Source organism: Podarcis filfolensis, assembly GCF_964270895.1.
Source record: "Podarcis filfolensis genome assembly, chromosome: 2".
NCBI lineage: Eukaryota > Metazoa > Chordata > Lepidosauria > Squamata > Lacertidae > Podarcis > Podarcis filfolensis.
The window spans coordinates 34,321,956-34,338,903 of NC_139605.1; the positions used below are offsets into that span (position 1 = coordinate 34,321,956).

At 40.7% G+C, this 16,948-nt stretch overlaps 1 long non-coding RNA gene across 1 annotated transcript in view; it reads right to left on the reverse strand.

The window, feature by feature from the left end:
* Positions 1 to 7,614, reverse strand: part of LOC310757488 — a 518,472-nt gene extending 510,858 nt beyond the window's left edge. Inside the window, exon 1 of the long non-coding RNA XR_014545260.1 lies at positions 7,397 to 7,614. This is a non-coding gene — a long non-coding RNA (uncharacterized lncRNA). The remainder of the gene's footprint in view (positions 1 to 7,396) is intronic.
* Positions 7,615 to 16,948: the final 9,334 nt, after the last annotated feature.

The following is a 16,948-nucleotide window of genomic DNA, read 5'->3' on the forward strand; positions in this document are numbered from 1 at the left end:
GAAGAAAATGATGCTGATTTCTGCGCTAGATGAGAATGGGCAAGAGAAGTCCCAGCTGACTGTAGTCACCATCAACTATGAAGCAGGAGTGGTGCCCTGATCCAGCCTCCATCTGTGGGGTCTTTGGATACTCTGGCAGCAGCACACCTTCCCACTGAACAAAGAAAAAGTACAGTGGTACCTCGGGTTACAAACTTTGCCACAGGATGAGAACGGAAATCGTGCGCCGGCGGCACAGCAGCAGCAAGAGGCCCCATTAGCTAAAGTGGTACCTCAGGTTAAGAATGGTTTTGGGTTAAGAACGGACCTCTGGAACGAATTAAGTTCATAACCCGAGGTACCAATGTAATGGGGATCATAATGGGGATTATGACTGACGCTCTTCTGTATAAAAATATTCCAGCGCAGAAGAGTTCAGTATTCTTCCCAATATGTTCATTTTGGGCTTGCAGGGTTATTCCACCCTTGCATTCAATTATGCAAATCCTCACCTGCCATCAACTGATAAGAGTCCAGCAATACTTTTATCACTTCATCGCATCTTCTACCTGTGTGAACTGGGCCACAGTCTGTGGTATGCACATTTTGAGCTGCAAAGGATGGTTCCTTGGGTTCCTTTTTGGCACTTTTTAAATTTTAAAAACGGCAGTAATCAAACAATAACATACATACATACATATATTCAGTAGTCATCTACCCAACAATGCCTATACTACTTTGTTATATTGAGAGATGAGAGGAAACTTCAGCAAGAAGACCTAGTTTCCAGTCCAACCTTCCACCTTGACCTCTGATAGACCTGGTTTTCAGAATGCTCAATGAAAGAAGCATACATTAATGCCAGCCCGGGGCTGACAGCAGTCATCACCCATCCATCTCCTGAGCATAACTGTGAAGAGCAGTATTTTCATTTTATTTTAGCTGTTCAGCTGCCTTCCCAGCCTGTTCTGTGTCTGCTCACAAAATTTTACTAGCATGTGCATCATAGTTGCAACTTCTTCTTTTACATCTCCAGCAATGGAACAAAGATCTGCTTTTGTAATTATACTGCAGTTGCTATTATATTCTATAGGGGAAATGAAAAACAATCAGAAGGATTTACATAACTTTAGGATATTTGGGAATTAAAATTTCAGATCTGATAGTGGAGCCTTGCAGATTTCACAGAGGCCTTAGGGATGCAATAGCTAATTAGGCCATATAGCATCTCACAACTTGGGTATATAAATGATTACAGCATTGACGCCAGTTTAATATAACCTATAAAATTTATGAGAGGGGAATACAAACCCTGTTCAGTGCTAGGGCAATATGTGAGGGGTTCATAAGTGTATGAAGGGAGGTCTCAGAAGTGGGTGAGTCAAAAGATGAGAGAGTCCATTGACCTTTGCTTCCTCCATAACCCATTCAGCATTTCCTGGTAGCGTGTTCTAGAGAGAGGTATATGAATAGGAAATTAATACATGATTTTATATGGGAAAGGGTTTAGGAAACAGAATAGCAATGACAGCAGAAATAAGGTCATGGAAGGAGGGTGAATTAGGAATCCCAGATTTCAAGTTGCATTAATATTACTGCAGAAATATTACTGTGGTTAGTATAATGGACCAGAGACTAATATAGGTACTCCAAACCTGTGAATGATTTTATAGTCACAATGAATATTAAAAGCATCATATGGATGTATCAAAAAATTGGAAGAACTCTAAAAGATGCTTAACTGTTTGCAATAGATATCTGCAATCTTATGAATGAAAATGCTCTGTGGGTGGGAAAACGACAAAAATGGGGAGGGGGTCAAGGAGGGTCAGTTGGCTGGGGAGTGAAAAATCTCCCTATTTTCATCTGAGGAATTTTTGAGGGTATGATATGGATAACCACCAATGAAAGATTGTATCTAATATTGTGCAAGTTGACTTGAACCTGGTCCTGAGAATTGTTACTAGTCTGATCAAATCTCTTTTGCTTTTTCTCAAAATGTTTTGCCCAAGGAGAAAACTAAAAACTACAATTTCACAGAGGATTTTTCTGAATGTACATTATTTATTTTGTGACTAGTAGCAGTGGCAGCAATCTATGGATAGGAAGCTGTGTGTCCACAGAGTAGTCAAGTGACTGTCATGAACCCTCACAGATGTATGAGAATCTTGGAAAGTAGAGAGGGAGTTTTAAGAATCTATGGACTTAGGAAAATGAAAAATACTTTGCAGAAGTCCAAATCGTGGTGAGTGAATGATTGATCTGTAGATGGAGATGAGGTTAGATTAAGAAATATGCAACAAGAAGGACACTGACAACTGAATCAATGGATGTTACAAAATGAAAGTCAAGTGTCTGCCACAGCTTTCTGTATTAATGAATACAATTTCATGGTGCATTTTGCAATGTGCCTTGCACAAAACTCGTTTTTCTTTTAATCAGCGGGAGTTCTTTGGTTTAGACTAAAATGTGAAAAGTGAACGGATGGCTTCGGAATGAAGAAATTTATTGGGGACATTTAATTAGTGTAGAGGGATTTTTCCTGATTCAAGATAAATCCAGACAGCATAAAATGGCTAACTCTCATCAGGGCTAGGTGCATTCAGGGATTTAGAGAGCTTTGTCTCTATTATTGTAAGCTTATCCCGAATTTAGTTGATCTTGCAGAGGCCATTCACAGACTCAATTTGAAAATCTCATCATTTGTTTGGAGAGTGTAATATATAGCATAAATTCTTCACCAAAATCAAGCTTCATTGAGTAGACAGTTCTCCAACCCTGCCGCACTAAGCCCATGCTGGCAGCTTCTGGTGATGTGAGACAAGAGGAAGAATGCTTCTCTCCTACTAAATGATATATCTTTATAAGCCAGGGATGTGAATTGTCATAGCTCTAGTCAGGCATTCTAAAATTGAAGCTATGGAGGTGGAGCAGGGACATGTTTCTTCCTGACTTTCCCACAAGGATCAGGATGATCTGAAGGGGCATTGCTCCCCACAATCAGGAACCTATTCTGATTGTTGCGTGGTGGTAGTGGTTGTAACAGCATTCAGCTGAACGTGTTGACAAACCCCTAAGAGATCTTCCTGCTCAGTATGGGAAGGTTGGTAATATATATGATGCAGGGGATGAATGAGACCCCATGCTCCGTCTATAGATGCAACTCAAGAACGTCTGTGAATCTGAGGCATTTAGATAAGGGAATGCCAATGTCCACACTCTTGGTGACCAAGTCTAGGGTCTGGACAAGTCAACCCTTTTGAAACTTCCCCAACCCAAGTTCACCCATTTACCAGCTTCTGGCCAAGTACTGACATGGCAGTGGAACCTTTTGTGCATATTTGCTTTGTCCTCTTCCATAATAAGTGGACCCCTGGCCATTTAGGGTTCCCATTCAAATGGAGGAGGCCTAAATGGATATGTTTGTACTTGTTGCAAGTTCCAACTATCTACTGATAATCTACGTGGGCAAAAACAGGTCACCTGACATTATTTTAATGTTAGGGGATTGGCAAGTGGGTCGCTCCCATCAGTCACCTAAGGATTAGGCCTGCCTGTCAGATCCAGTCCCCCACTCCTGCTGTACAAGTACTTCCGCTTCCAAAATGTAAAAAAAAAACCATTACAGCCAACGAATTACTACTTCTGATATTCTTAAAAATAAATAATGATATGAGAAAAAATTGAATAACCATTATGTGAAAGCAATATGCTTAAGAACAAAAAGATTTGATGTTAGAATTTGTTAGAATGCTGCTTGTAAGCTAGGCAAGAGATGTTTCATTGCCCGCTCCATCATTTATTGAACTTTTAAAATTACCTTTACCATCTGGGTGATAGCAAGTGCAAAATCAATAAGGGCAGCAGGCCTCTGCAGCTCTGCCTTGGTCAGATATATATACTTTGAGCAATATATAAACTGAACTATGCACTTGAAAGAAGTTGTGTGTTGGCTCACACTCATTCTGGAAATTCTTATTGTTCATTCTGTTTCTGTTGTCATGACAGAAATCTAGAAGCCTCATGGTTGGTTGGTTTTTTGAATGGTGCATTTGGATGTTACTTATTGAATGCCCTGTGCCCCTTGCTTTATTTAAAACATTTCTTTTACAATGCTCAGAACCCAGAATTGCCCTGATGACTGCCATTGGAACATAGGCTGGTGGCACGCTGTCAAACTTTTGCTCTAGTAAGTGAGCAAATCACTGTTCTAAGTTTCAGCAAAGATTGATACTAGCACAAACTCCCCACTTCTCAGCAACCAGCACCAATACTTGGCATTGGGAAGTCAGGTATGCAGCAACATCCTGTTCTGGATCATTCTGCTGATGAGCTACACTATAAAAGTTTATTGTTCCCAAACACTGGTTTTTTTCCCATACTATAAAAGGGGTGACTGCTGCTACTGCTCAAGAAGTGTCTTGGAAATTCTACTCAATATTGATCCAGAGCAGATTCCAATGTATAATTAGCAGAGTAAAAACTTAAACACGTTGTAGGATTCCCAAAAAATAGACCAGAGGCAATTAATATTTCATCCAGCAGAGCTTTGCTGCTACTGAAGGCAAATGAGCATAATGGTCACAAATCAAATATATTCAGGATTGGCACTGTCCGTAAGAAATCCAGTTGCAGCAGACTTAATTTAAACTTACATTAACTTACAATAAGTTTAAACCTTAACACTATACATATACTGTACAGAAAACCACACCAGAAGGAAAAGAGCTAGCAAGAGAAAGAGAAACCCAGGCTTCTTCTGGCCCTACTTTCATAGTCAGCATGACCTTGACAGAAGAGATAAGAGAACCAGCTTAAGCCAGCTGTACGCAGCCTCTCTGAAGGAATAACCCAAACATCATGAACCTTCTGCTTGTTTCTTTCACACAGAGAAGCTTCCAGAACCCTCTTGAATTAAGTAGAATAGAAAAGATCTCACATCAGATCAATAATAAGTGCCACATGAGTTTGGGAGGGCTACAGTGCATTTCCCTAAATGGTCAAATGCTGAAGAGATACTGAACAGCAGAATTCCCAAATAATGCTCTGTTTTTAACCTTTGTTTCACTTATGTGGCCCTGGTGAGCAAGGTGGGATATGAGGTGGTGGAAGGGGCAGTGATGGCCTCAGCATGGCATCCTGGTGGTTGTCAACATTAGCCCTGGGCCTTCTCGGCCAGCATGACTACACCAGGCTCTAGTTTGGAACCTAGAATTGGAATGGTTTGAATGAACCTACCTCTATACAGGATCCTAATTAAGTTTCAGCTCCATAAACCAGTGTTGTGCTTTTCATTGCTATAAATAAAAGAGCCCCTTAGGGCTGGGCTACCTACGTTGTACCACAGTTGGCTTCCCTCCCACGCTATTATTCCGCTGTGCCACTTCCCTTCTGTGAATTTAAAGCCAAACATCTAAACAAAGCTGTTATAGTCAATGTGATGCATGATTAGATTTCAAATTGTTCTTTGTTCTTGCAAATACAGTAAAGTGAGGGCTCAAATAGTCCAGCCCTTCTAATAACCTTACATGATAACACTAAGTTGCAAAATTGCCTTGTCATGCCTCTGATGGAGAGAGCAAGGAGTATTTAGTGTGTGGTGGCACTAGGACAAAAGGACATCTGCATACCAAGTTTTAATAAATTTATGGTCGAAAGCCTGAATTGTGAAGCAGCCCTTAACAACAATTTATATTCAGCACATGATCTTAACTGAGGGGGGAGAGGTTCTTTTGAAACCACTGGATATTATTTAATGCGGCAACAATTCAGATCCATGAAAAACCTCACTAATGAGAAATTAAAAACTAAGCAGACCATGGAACTGGAAGAATTCTGATTTATGACTCAGGAGTAACAGGTCAGCAGCCATTGCTCTGAAAATAGGTGGAAACAAGAGGGCCCATCAGTTTGAATTTCATTACCATAGATCCTGGAAGACAAGATTGGTAAAAATAAATGAATAGGGAAGGGCCGTAATTCAGTGGAGAAGCATCTCTTTTGCACACAGATGTCAATTCAACCCCTGACATCTCCAGAAAAGAATGAGAGAGACCCTTTTTCTGAAATTCTGGACACATGTTTTATTTGTTTGTTTGTTATATTTCTATACTGCCCTTCATCCAAAGCTTGTAATATAAAAACACCGAATACACAACATCGTAACAAACAAAAATCACCCCCCACTCCCAATTTAAAAGGCAATATAGACAATATTGAGCTTGATGGATCAATAATCTGACTCAATATAAGGCAGCTTCCTATATTCCTTTTTTAAAAATCTGAGACTAATAATGATTATGAGAATGAAGGAAGCGCTATAACTCAGATGCAGAACACATGCTTTACATCTACAAGATGCCAACCCAAATCTCTGATATCTCCTGGTATGGCTGAGAAATACCCCAGTCTGAAAACTTCCATAGCCAATGATAGCCAGTGCAGACCAAGTATAGCCAATGGGGTGCCCTCCACCATTTGCTGGACTGCAATTCCCATCATTCCCAGTCATCATGGCCAAGGCTCAGGCCTGATGGGGCTTGTAGTGCAAAATATCTGCAGATCACCAGGTTGGGGGAGGCTAGTGTAGGCAATAATGAGCTGGATGGAGCAATGGTCTGCCTTAGCAGAAGACATCTTCCTCTGTCCCTGTCACAGGAAGAAATAGAAACAGACAAATCCTGGGGAAATAAGGCAATCGTCAGTGTTTGTGAATAACAGCAGAACTGCTGGATCGGTTATTGTGACTGAAGATTGTTTTCAGCAATGACAAATCCGAATCAACCACAGGTAATGCTCATTCAACTCAGTCTTGCTTATTTGTAACCTTTTGATTCCTATATATTTCATTCCTGTATATGTTTTTCTATTCATAAGGTGGTGCTGTGGTCTAAAACACTGAGCCTCTTTGGCTTGCTGATCAGAAGGTCAGCAGTTCAAATCCACATGACAGGGTGAGCTCCCGTTTCTGTGTTCCAGCTTCTGCCAACCTAGCAGTTTGAAAGAATGCCAGTGCAAGTAGATAAATAGATACTGCTGTGGTGGGAAGGTAAACAGCATTTCCATGTGCTCTGGCTTCTATCACTGTGTTCTGTTGCCCCAGAAGTGGTTCAGTCATGCTGGCCTTATGATGCAGAAAGTTGTCTGTGGACAAACACCAGCTCCCTCAGCCTGAAGCAAGATGAGCGCCACACCCCATAGTCACCTTTGACTGGACTCAACCATTCAGGGGTCATTTACCTTTTTACCTTACACATAACAGTGCTATTATTTGTATTCTTTTGCTATGATATTATTATTGTTTTGCTATTATTTATTTATGTATTTATTTATTTTAAATATGTTATATCACCCTCGAATAAAAGAAAAACATTTAAATGATTCAAAATACAACAATGACAATCATTTACAGTGGTACCTCGGTTTACGAACTTAATCCATTCCAGAAGTCCGTTCTTAAACTGAAGCTGTTCTTAAACTGAGGCGCGCTTTCCCTAATGAGGCCTCCCACCACCGGTGCACTTCCACCATTCGGCTTCCATTTTTACACTGAGGTAGAGTTCGCAAACCGGGACACTACTTCCGGTTTTGCGGAGCTCGTAAACTGAATAGTTCGTAAACAGGGCTGTTCTTAAACCGAGGTATCACTGTATATTACTGTTTTCGTTCTCTGTATTTTAAGTCTATCATGTCATGTATTTATGTGATGTTAATTGTTATTGTGTTACCGTGTTGCAAACCACCCTGTGGCCTTTTGACGGAGGGTGGAATACATTTATTAAGTCATTCAACAAATGGTACTCACAAGCTCTTGGCTAGTGCAGTTCCCTGTCTCAAAGCGTTGCCCTGACAGCCAAAATCATCTCTGGAAACAGCACCAGTGAAGCATTAGTGATGGGTAGACTCCCTACCTCTAATCCAATTTGTCTGGTAATCTAAGTTCAACAAGCTGGTTCCCCCTGACCTGAGAGACCATAAAAGCCCAGTTTCTTTGCCAAAGTCTTTCTGGAGTTGTTATTGCTTTCATGCTGTGGTGCCCCATGCATGTGGATTGCCAGATTAGCTCTGAGGCATGTAGCTTGCTTACTTTAACACAGGCACTGAATGTGTAGCCCAGCATATTGCTGTTTAAGTCATGTTGCCACACACTTCAGGATTGGTTGCCCGTTCACCTTTTCAAGCAGGTAGACAGTGCTCTTCAACCTTGGGTCCCCATATCTGGTTCGACCATCATACCCATTGTCCCCAGCCAATTTTGCCAACGGTCAGGGTTTAGTCCAACAACATCTAGGGACCCAAGAATATTGTGCAGAAGCAAAATATGTTGCCCTACCCCATTTTCTGCCTAAATTATGATGCTGGAAGGGGAAGGTAGAGGAGGCTTTCATACTTTCCAGGATAAACTCAATATAAAGTAATCATGTGCAGCAATTTTTCACTGCTGACAAGGATAAATTAAATAGGCTAATAATTTTCTTTGGGGCAATACCACATATTCCTTGGGGCAATCTTTAAGGACACATTTTAGAGTGTTATAGCCATTTATGGATAAGGGCTCATGTTCTAAATTGATTATTATGTTATTGAAATATGATTTGACTTTCAGCGTTAGATGTGCCATTAAGAAAAATGGAAATCCGTTCTTTGATTAATTGCTTTTATTATGCAAACTATTTGTTAATAACACCTGTATTTTGTAAATAAATAAATAAATAAATATATAAATTTCCTCACCAAAAACTGCACAGAATCTAGTTGTGCATTTCACTGTGCAGTCTGATCTTAATGCCAGTCTGGCTTAGTTGTACCTAACTCTGAATAAGATAGTCAAATCTGCCTGTATCTTTACCTAAATTTTTTCCCTCACCATTAGTAGTGGGTCAGACTGCTGGCTGGGGTTCTTTTCAGATCTTATGCAATCCCTAAACAGCTAAACTGGTTGCCAGTTCATTTCCAGGCCCAGTTCAGGGGGTTCATGTTAGTGTTTTAAGCTCTAAATGATTCATGTCCCCAATACCTGAGATACCACTTCCTTTCCTACAGACCCTCTCAGATACTAAGTTTGTTGGAAGGTGCCCCCTTGGTAGTTCCATCACCCTCAGAAGCTAATGGGGTGGTGGTGGGTGGCCCGGGAGAGAGCATTAAATGGGGCAGCCCCTAAATTGTGGAACTCCCTCGCCACAGAGGAACATCTGGCCCTTTCATTAGACAGCTTTCAGTGAATTCTGAAAATGCATCTGTTCACCTGGCTTTAAGAAACATAGACTCATAGTTGGACCCTGAGGATCATCTGGTCCCACCTTCTGCAATGTAGGAATATGCTGCTGTCACTTACGGGGATCGAACCTGCAACCTTGGCATTATCAATGCCATGCTCCAATCAATTGAGCTTTATGTAATTTCAAGTTGTTTTAAACTGTTTTTAATTTTGTGTAATATTATATTTTGATATTAATTTTGTGCGTTTATTTATTTCATACAATTTCTACACCACCTGATTGAAAAGAAGCTCAAAGCAATTTATTTGTTGCAACCCACCCTTGGACCTTAGGGTGAAGGGCAAGTAATAAATTGTAATAATGGTGATAATAATGATGATGATGACGATGATGTCTTTAATATTATGGTGTGCTGTATTCATGGAAAGCACTGGAGCAAGTTGTGGAAGTGAGGGGTAGCCAAATGGTGATGGCCATATGTCATTGACTACTATTTTCATCATTCCTGACCAGTGGCCATGCTGGCTGGGGCTGATGGGAACTGGGAGACGAACAATATCTAAAAAGCGCTGCAATGACTGCACCTGGATTATCAAGTTATATAGTAACTAAGAACTTCAGTTATGTATCATGATGACTCTTCATGCCCAGTCATGCCCTGTTCTTTAAACCACATGGGTAACTGTAGTAACCACTGAGAAGCAGGAAGGAGGCTTTAGAAACTCTGCCTGACTTGTAGTATCATGGTTTCTATAAAATTGAATGAAATGAAATGCCTTGTCACATCCCACACGACTGATCAATCAACACCTCATCAACTGCAGGCATGGCTTTGACTTGTTATCTTTCACAGTTGTGGACAAGTTGCCTAACAGTTGGGTTTTCAATATCTTTATCTGACAGCTGTGTGGCTTATATTTAGCACAATGCAGCAATCTGAATGGGCAAACTAGTGTGCGTGTATTGAAGTGATGGGGATTGTTAAGCCTTTCCCCTTAGGAAATGTTGCTGACAAAAAATATTCTTGCCAAACTGCCTTTCCCTCTCACAAACATGCAGCTACGCAAATCATATTGTTTTCTAAATTCTCTTTAAGCATTCTCCTAAAACATACTAAGGTGAATTTCAGCAAGTGTGAGGGGTTAGCAAACTGTGCCCGTTGAGTCTACTAAAGCAACAACTTTCAGTCTTCTGTTGATAAGAGTGGAAGGCTGTTCTGAAGAAGACAGAACTTCCAGTGTACCTACATTTGTACCCACTAAACAGTTTAAGTAACATAAATGGTGGATCCATTTGTCCACTGTGTCCTATAGTTTCTGAGATTTGATTACAGTGGTACCTCGGGTTAATAACTTAATTCGTTCTGGAGGTCCGTTCTTAACCTGAAACTGTTCTTAACCTGAGGTACCACTTTAGCTAATGGGGCCTTCAGCTGCCGCCGTACGATTTCTGTTCTCATCTTGAAGCAAAGTTCTTAACCCGAGGTACTATTTCTGGGTTAGCAGAGTCTGTAACCTGAAGCATCTGTAACCTGAAGCATCTGTAACCCGAGGTACCACTGTATATATTTGTTGTCAAAACCTTTGCACCAAGTGACAACATTCTTATCATGGCAAGTTATACTAGGGTAAATAAATGGGTGCTCACAATCATCCATAGCCATTTGGTTTGGGCTCACAGAGTGCGTGAAGATACAGAACATACCTGCAAGTAGAAGTAGGGACCCTGTGGCCCTCCAGATGTTGCAATACTGCTTTCAATCATCCTTGACCATTGGTCATGCTGGCCAGGGCTGATGGAAATTTGGAGCCCAACAGCAACTGGTGGTTTACAGGTTTCCACCCCTCTCCTAGAAAAATGCATCGTAGTAGTAGTAGTAGTAGTAATGATTTTATTTTTTATACCCTGCCCATCTGGTTGGGTTTCCCTAGCCACTCTGGGCAACTCCCAACAAAACACTAAAAACAGAATAAAACTTCAAACATTAAAAACTTCCCTAAACATAGATATCTCGATGTTTAGAATGTCGAAGTATGTGGTTGTCTATACTGCAGAAAAAATAGCAATACATATAATTATCCAATTACTGAGATGCATAAAAGTAGTACAGGTGAATGATGGCACTGCAGTGTTAATTGGAATCTCCAGGAGTGTTATGGGACTTTAATGACTTATTAAGAGGCAAAAAAAGAGAGGAAAAATTGCATATAACCTGATAAGAATAAAGGGGTATTTGCCTGTTTACAGGTAACTAATTTGGTAATTTAATATAGAAATAAAGGAGCTATCTGTCATAATTATTTTATACTTATATACAGGCTAATTCCCAAACTTTAATTTAACTTTTATGCTTCAATTTGTCATGTTTAGAGGAAGAACTATTCATGCAGCGATTCCATCAAGGCAGATAACAATCTGTTTAACATCCCTTCTGCAATGTCTTCCATTCCATTGCCATAGCAGGGGACGTTGTTCTGAAACAAGTGGAAAAATCCTAAGGCTGCATTGCAGGGATGATCCTGTACATATCAATAACTGCTGGTGTCTACAAAATTGTTTTACCTTCAATTGAAAGGAAACACAAAACTCATGATTTGCAGAAAAGGGCTCTCTCAATAAAGCAATTTGCATTTTTCTGAAAAACCTAATACTGTACAGTGGTACCTCAGGTTACATACGCTTCAGGTTACATACACTTCAGGTTACAGACTCCGTTAACCCAGAAATAGTACCTTGGGTTAAGAACTTTGCTTCAGGATGAGAACAGAAATTGTGCTCCGGCAGCGCGGCAGCAGCAGGAGGCCCCATTAGCCTGAAGTGGTGCTTCAGGTTAAGAACAGTTTCAGGTTCTTGTGGAATATCTGGAAAGGAATGAAAGGCCTTTGTGACGCAGTTATAAAAAGAGACTTGTTAGAGCAGGTCTGGCTACAGGTTTTATGATTGAGGGGGAGGAGACCATGGCTTGTTATTATATCGGACTGTGAGTTTGACCTGGCAGTACCCCCGGAGAAGATTAAGGAGAGACTGTCAGACCTGTGAGAATTAACGGGCAGACTTTAAGAATGTTTTGTACGGAAGTGCGGAAATGGGTCTGTCTGTTTGAATATGGCTCTTGGAGGAATAAAGTCCACACAGGACATAACAACGTTTATTTTCAACCCGCTTGTGGAGACTATCAGAGGTCACAAAGAAAGGAATATATGACAACAACAAGAAGATGAGGAAAATAATAAAGAGAAGATTGAACAGAACTGTGAATACTATCTGGACACAACTGTAAACATTAAAGCAGCAGCAAAAGAGATGTTTGGATCCCTTTCTGAGCTCGAAGCATGGGTACCCCCAACAAAAAAATTAAAAATTTGGCTGTGTAATTTGGAATTAATGTGATTTGATTGGTTTGTTAATAAAAATTATATTTTAAAAAAAGAAGAGTTTCAGGTTAAGAACGGACCTCCAGAACGAATTAAGTACTTAACCTGAGGTACCACTGTACAGTGTTTGCTTTCATCGCTTCAATGATACATGTAGAATACTGGACTATGTAATTGATGGCTCCACATACATACACACACAAACACACCCCTCCCAGCTCAGAAAACTATTTCTCAAATGACACTTCAAAAACTTTCTTGCGCTGGAAGCTTGGCTGCTTGCCTCCAGATCAGCCTACAAAGACTGCTGCTGTATGGATATGTACTTGGGAATAAGTCCTGCTGAAGTCAATAAGATATACTTTTACGTGAAATGGAATGCATTTGATTGAGCTTTTAGTGTATAAGTGTGGGTGAACCCTTTTGTAAGTAAGTTTTTATAAGCTACAAGTCATTTCTTCTAGAGATCAAATATAACTGCAAATATTGTCATGATTTTGGCTGTATCCACACTTAAAAGCACTGATATCACTTTAAGCAGTCATGGCTTCCCCCAAAGAATTCTGGAAGCTGTTGTATGTTAAGAGTGCTGACTGTTGTTAGGAACCTCCTATTCCCATCCCAGAGCTACAATTCCCAGAGTTCCCTGCGAAGAATGATAGGCTGACAAACCACTCTGGAAACTGTAATAGCAAGAGTCACTGTCATTGCTTTTGGAATGGGAGCATGGCACCCATTTGTGGTCCCATTTGCAGTGCATGCTTTCAAGCTACTTCAAGGAGCAGCTTGAAGGAGAAAGAGAAGGAGGAGAAGGAGGAGGAGGAGGAGGAGAAGGAGAAGGAGAAGGAGAAGGAGAAGGAGGAGGAGGAGGAGGAGGAGGAGGAGGAGGAGGAGGAGGAGAAGCAGCAGCAGCAGCAGCAACCTTTAGGTTTCATTGTGGAATCCAAAGACAAACTACTTTACAATCCATACATTTGTTCAGGATGTGGGGATCAGATGATGCAACAGATTCCTTAAGAATCCTTCAGCAAGAACCAAGGGAATGGAGTCAGAAGGAGCAGTGTAGAGATGGGGATGCTTAGTTGTGAACAGAACGTGAGATTGAGACTGGCATTTGAAGGCTCACTCAGCTATAGGCATCCTTGCAGTCATGGGAATCTCATATTTTCTTCTTAATTAGCAAACAAATACAGTTAAGATGCAACACTTCATTTAATTGGGCAGCAATATGATTTGTGCTGCTAACATTGAACAAACGAGGGTGCACAAATGTGTACAGTGAAATACAATTATCTGTTTGTGGTCAAGGATGAACTGGTGTGGGCCAGTGCAACACAGAGAACTAGTGTCCCATGAACTGCAAAGAGATCTAGCAGGACTTCCCCATGAGTTCATGTTTGTAGACCTTCATCCTTGGAAACTGTGGAAGGTAAGTTTGTTGCATACACAGGATTTGGCTGCCGTGCAGGGATATCCTAATAATATATGGCAATAGGAATCCCTTGAAAATATGAAACTCTAAATCAATGCCTTTGCTTGAAAATCAAAGTCATGGAAATATGCCTGCAAATAAGTATGCTTTCTTGAGTCTGCAGGCTCTGCTAAAAACTGTAAATGGATCCAAGGGCTGCAGAGAAACAAAGATAAACCACAGATGAACATTTGGGTGATTTAAAAATAAATTCTAACAATTAAAAACTCCTAAAAGAATTAAAAAAGAGGAATCTCATTCAAACTTACACTTTCATTCCACAATAGAATGTTGTTGTTGTTGCTCTTCTTCTTCTTCTTCTTCTTCTTCTTCTTCTTCTTCTTCTTCTTCTTCTTCTTCGCATTATTTTATTTACACCCCACTCATCTGGCTGGGATATATATTTACCATACCAATAGTGATGTCCTAAGAATATCATAGAAGAACAATCTATTTATTGTGATCTTGACACTGAGAGGAGAGTAGTGGAAAACCAATAGAACAGGAATTTCAAATAGTGTTGTAGAACCTATGGGATAATACTAAATGGTCTTAGTTTTCCACTTCCTCCTAATCTTACCATAAATTGCATAGTGCATACCAGTAAATGCCTTGTATTATAATATCATCCCCTTAACTTGAAACAAACATACTTCTAGCCAACAATTTCAGCTAAAATATGAATGAGCCTTTCCATGTGGTCACACATTCTTTATTATGGTGCAAAGACCCACAAAAACGATTCTGAGAGCAAAGTACAGTGGAAATAATCTATGTGGTCATAACTGGAAGTTATTTTATACCCTTAACTGTGTGATTGTTTGTTTTCTGTTAAGTGAAACTATAACGCACCTAAGAAAGGAACCTTCATAGTCACACAAGCTATATTCTGTCATGAATTCTCCAAATACTTACATCACAATAAATATTTTTGTACATACCTGTAAAAATGTTAAGGTTCATATTTTGGGTGTCATATATTTCTGTAGTTCATCAGTATTTCATTCCCCAGGTTCTGACCATGTTAGCCCAGTTGCTAAGAAAGAGGCTGACAAATTTGATACATATAAAAACTCTGTACAGCCCTGGGGGGCCACCAGGTGGCGCATTGGAAGATGGCTGACAATAACATCTCTCCGACCCACACGAGGTAATTAAGAGGCTGCTATGGGAAGTATGCAGTCTTCCCCCCCCCCCCCAAGGATATGGGGGGACTGCCTTGCCAGCGGTGGCCACAATGCACCCCCAGATTCGAGAGAAGGGGGTGCGCCGGTCACTTGGCTAAGCCCTTGGTGCGGTCGGCTCTTCCCGGATGCCGTCTCCAATTTGCGCGTGCTGGCTTGCTTTAACACGAAAATATAATTGGAAATATATAATTGGAAGATGTTAAAGCACATACGTCAAGCAAAGGTCGGGAGATAAGACTGCTGATTAATGGATCTCTGGGATCGGAGCGGCGGGCGAAGACAAATAAATCAAGAGATGAAGCGCCATTAAGAAATGGGTATGTTTGGAGCTAAGAAGGTGGGGTGGAGGAAAAAACTTTTCTTTCTTTATCTTATATGAGCATAAATAATAACCCTCCACCCCAAAGAAAAAAGAACCGCCGTATTTTACTACACAAGCAGGAATCTAAAAACTGTGTGGGATGAATTAATGATGAATGAAGAGGGGATTGGTAAAGATCGGAGAATGGAAAAAATTTATGGCGCAGTTTTAAAATGGCGTCTAGCAAGACAGGCTTGTTTAAGAAAGATGGGGGGAGGAGAACCAGGACTATTTGAAAATGAACGATGTTTGGAATTTGATCTTTAACCTGGCAGAGCCCTCTAGGAGATATTTTACAAGCCTGGGAAAACTAAAGGGCAGACCGAAGATAAATTCTTGAAGGAGGAGTGGAATGGCAGCTGTCCCTATGAAATATGACTTGTGGAGTGCGTAAAACCCACGCAGACGATGTTTGTTCTTAACGTGCCTGTGAAGATTATCAGAGATCGCAAAGAAAGGAATATATGACAACAACAAGAAGATGAAGAAAGTAAAAAAGAGACTATCTGGATAGAACTGGATAGAACTGTTTAATTAAAGCAGTAATAGAAGTGATGTTTGGATTCTCATCCGGAGCTTGATGTATGGGTACCCCCAACAAAATTGAAAAATTCGGCTGTATAATTTGGAATTAATGTGATTTGAAATAATGTGATATGATTGGCCTGTTAATAAAAATTATGTTTAAAAACAAAAAACCCTGTATAGCCCTATTTAGCATTGAGTGTGGAGTAGCCAGATTTAAATCACTAGTCCAGCACAATGCTCAGTAAGTGGCCTTGTAAGGCACTGCTTTAATTTACCTATCAGAACTATTGCCCTGCCCGTCACTCAAATTTCTTGCCCACAGGTTACAAACACAGTGTGCTACAGATGCTGTTAGACTACCTCTCCTGCCAGCCCCACTAGCTAGCCAGTGCTGAGGGATGATGGAGTTGTAGTCTGAACCATCTCAGGACAGCACCATTTAGAACTGCCTGCACTGGGAGTCTAGGATGAGATACACATATTCTAGCTTGCTCTGAGCCTTTGGGACATGTTAGGATCAAAGTGGGGTGGGTGGGAATAATCCTTTCTCACCAGCATTTTGATCTTTAACAGGCATAGTTCTATAGGTAAAAGGTAAAGGACCCCTGGACGGTTAAGTCCAGTCAAAGGCGACTATGGGGTTGCGGCGCTCATCTCGCTTTCAGGCCAAGGGAGCTGGCAATTGTCCACAGACAGCTTTCTGGGTCATGTGGCTAGCATGACTAAACTGCTTCTGGAACAATGGAACACCATGACGGAAACCAGAGCGCACGGAAATGCCGTTTACCTTCCCGCCAGAGTATACCTATTTATCTACTTGCACTGGCATG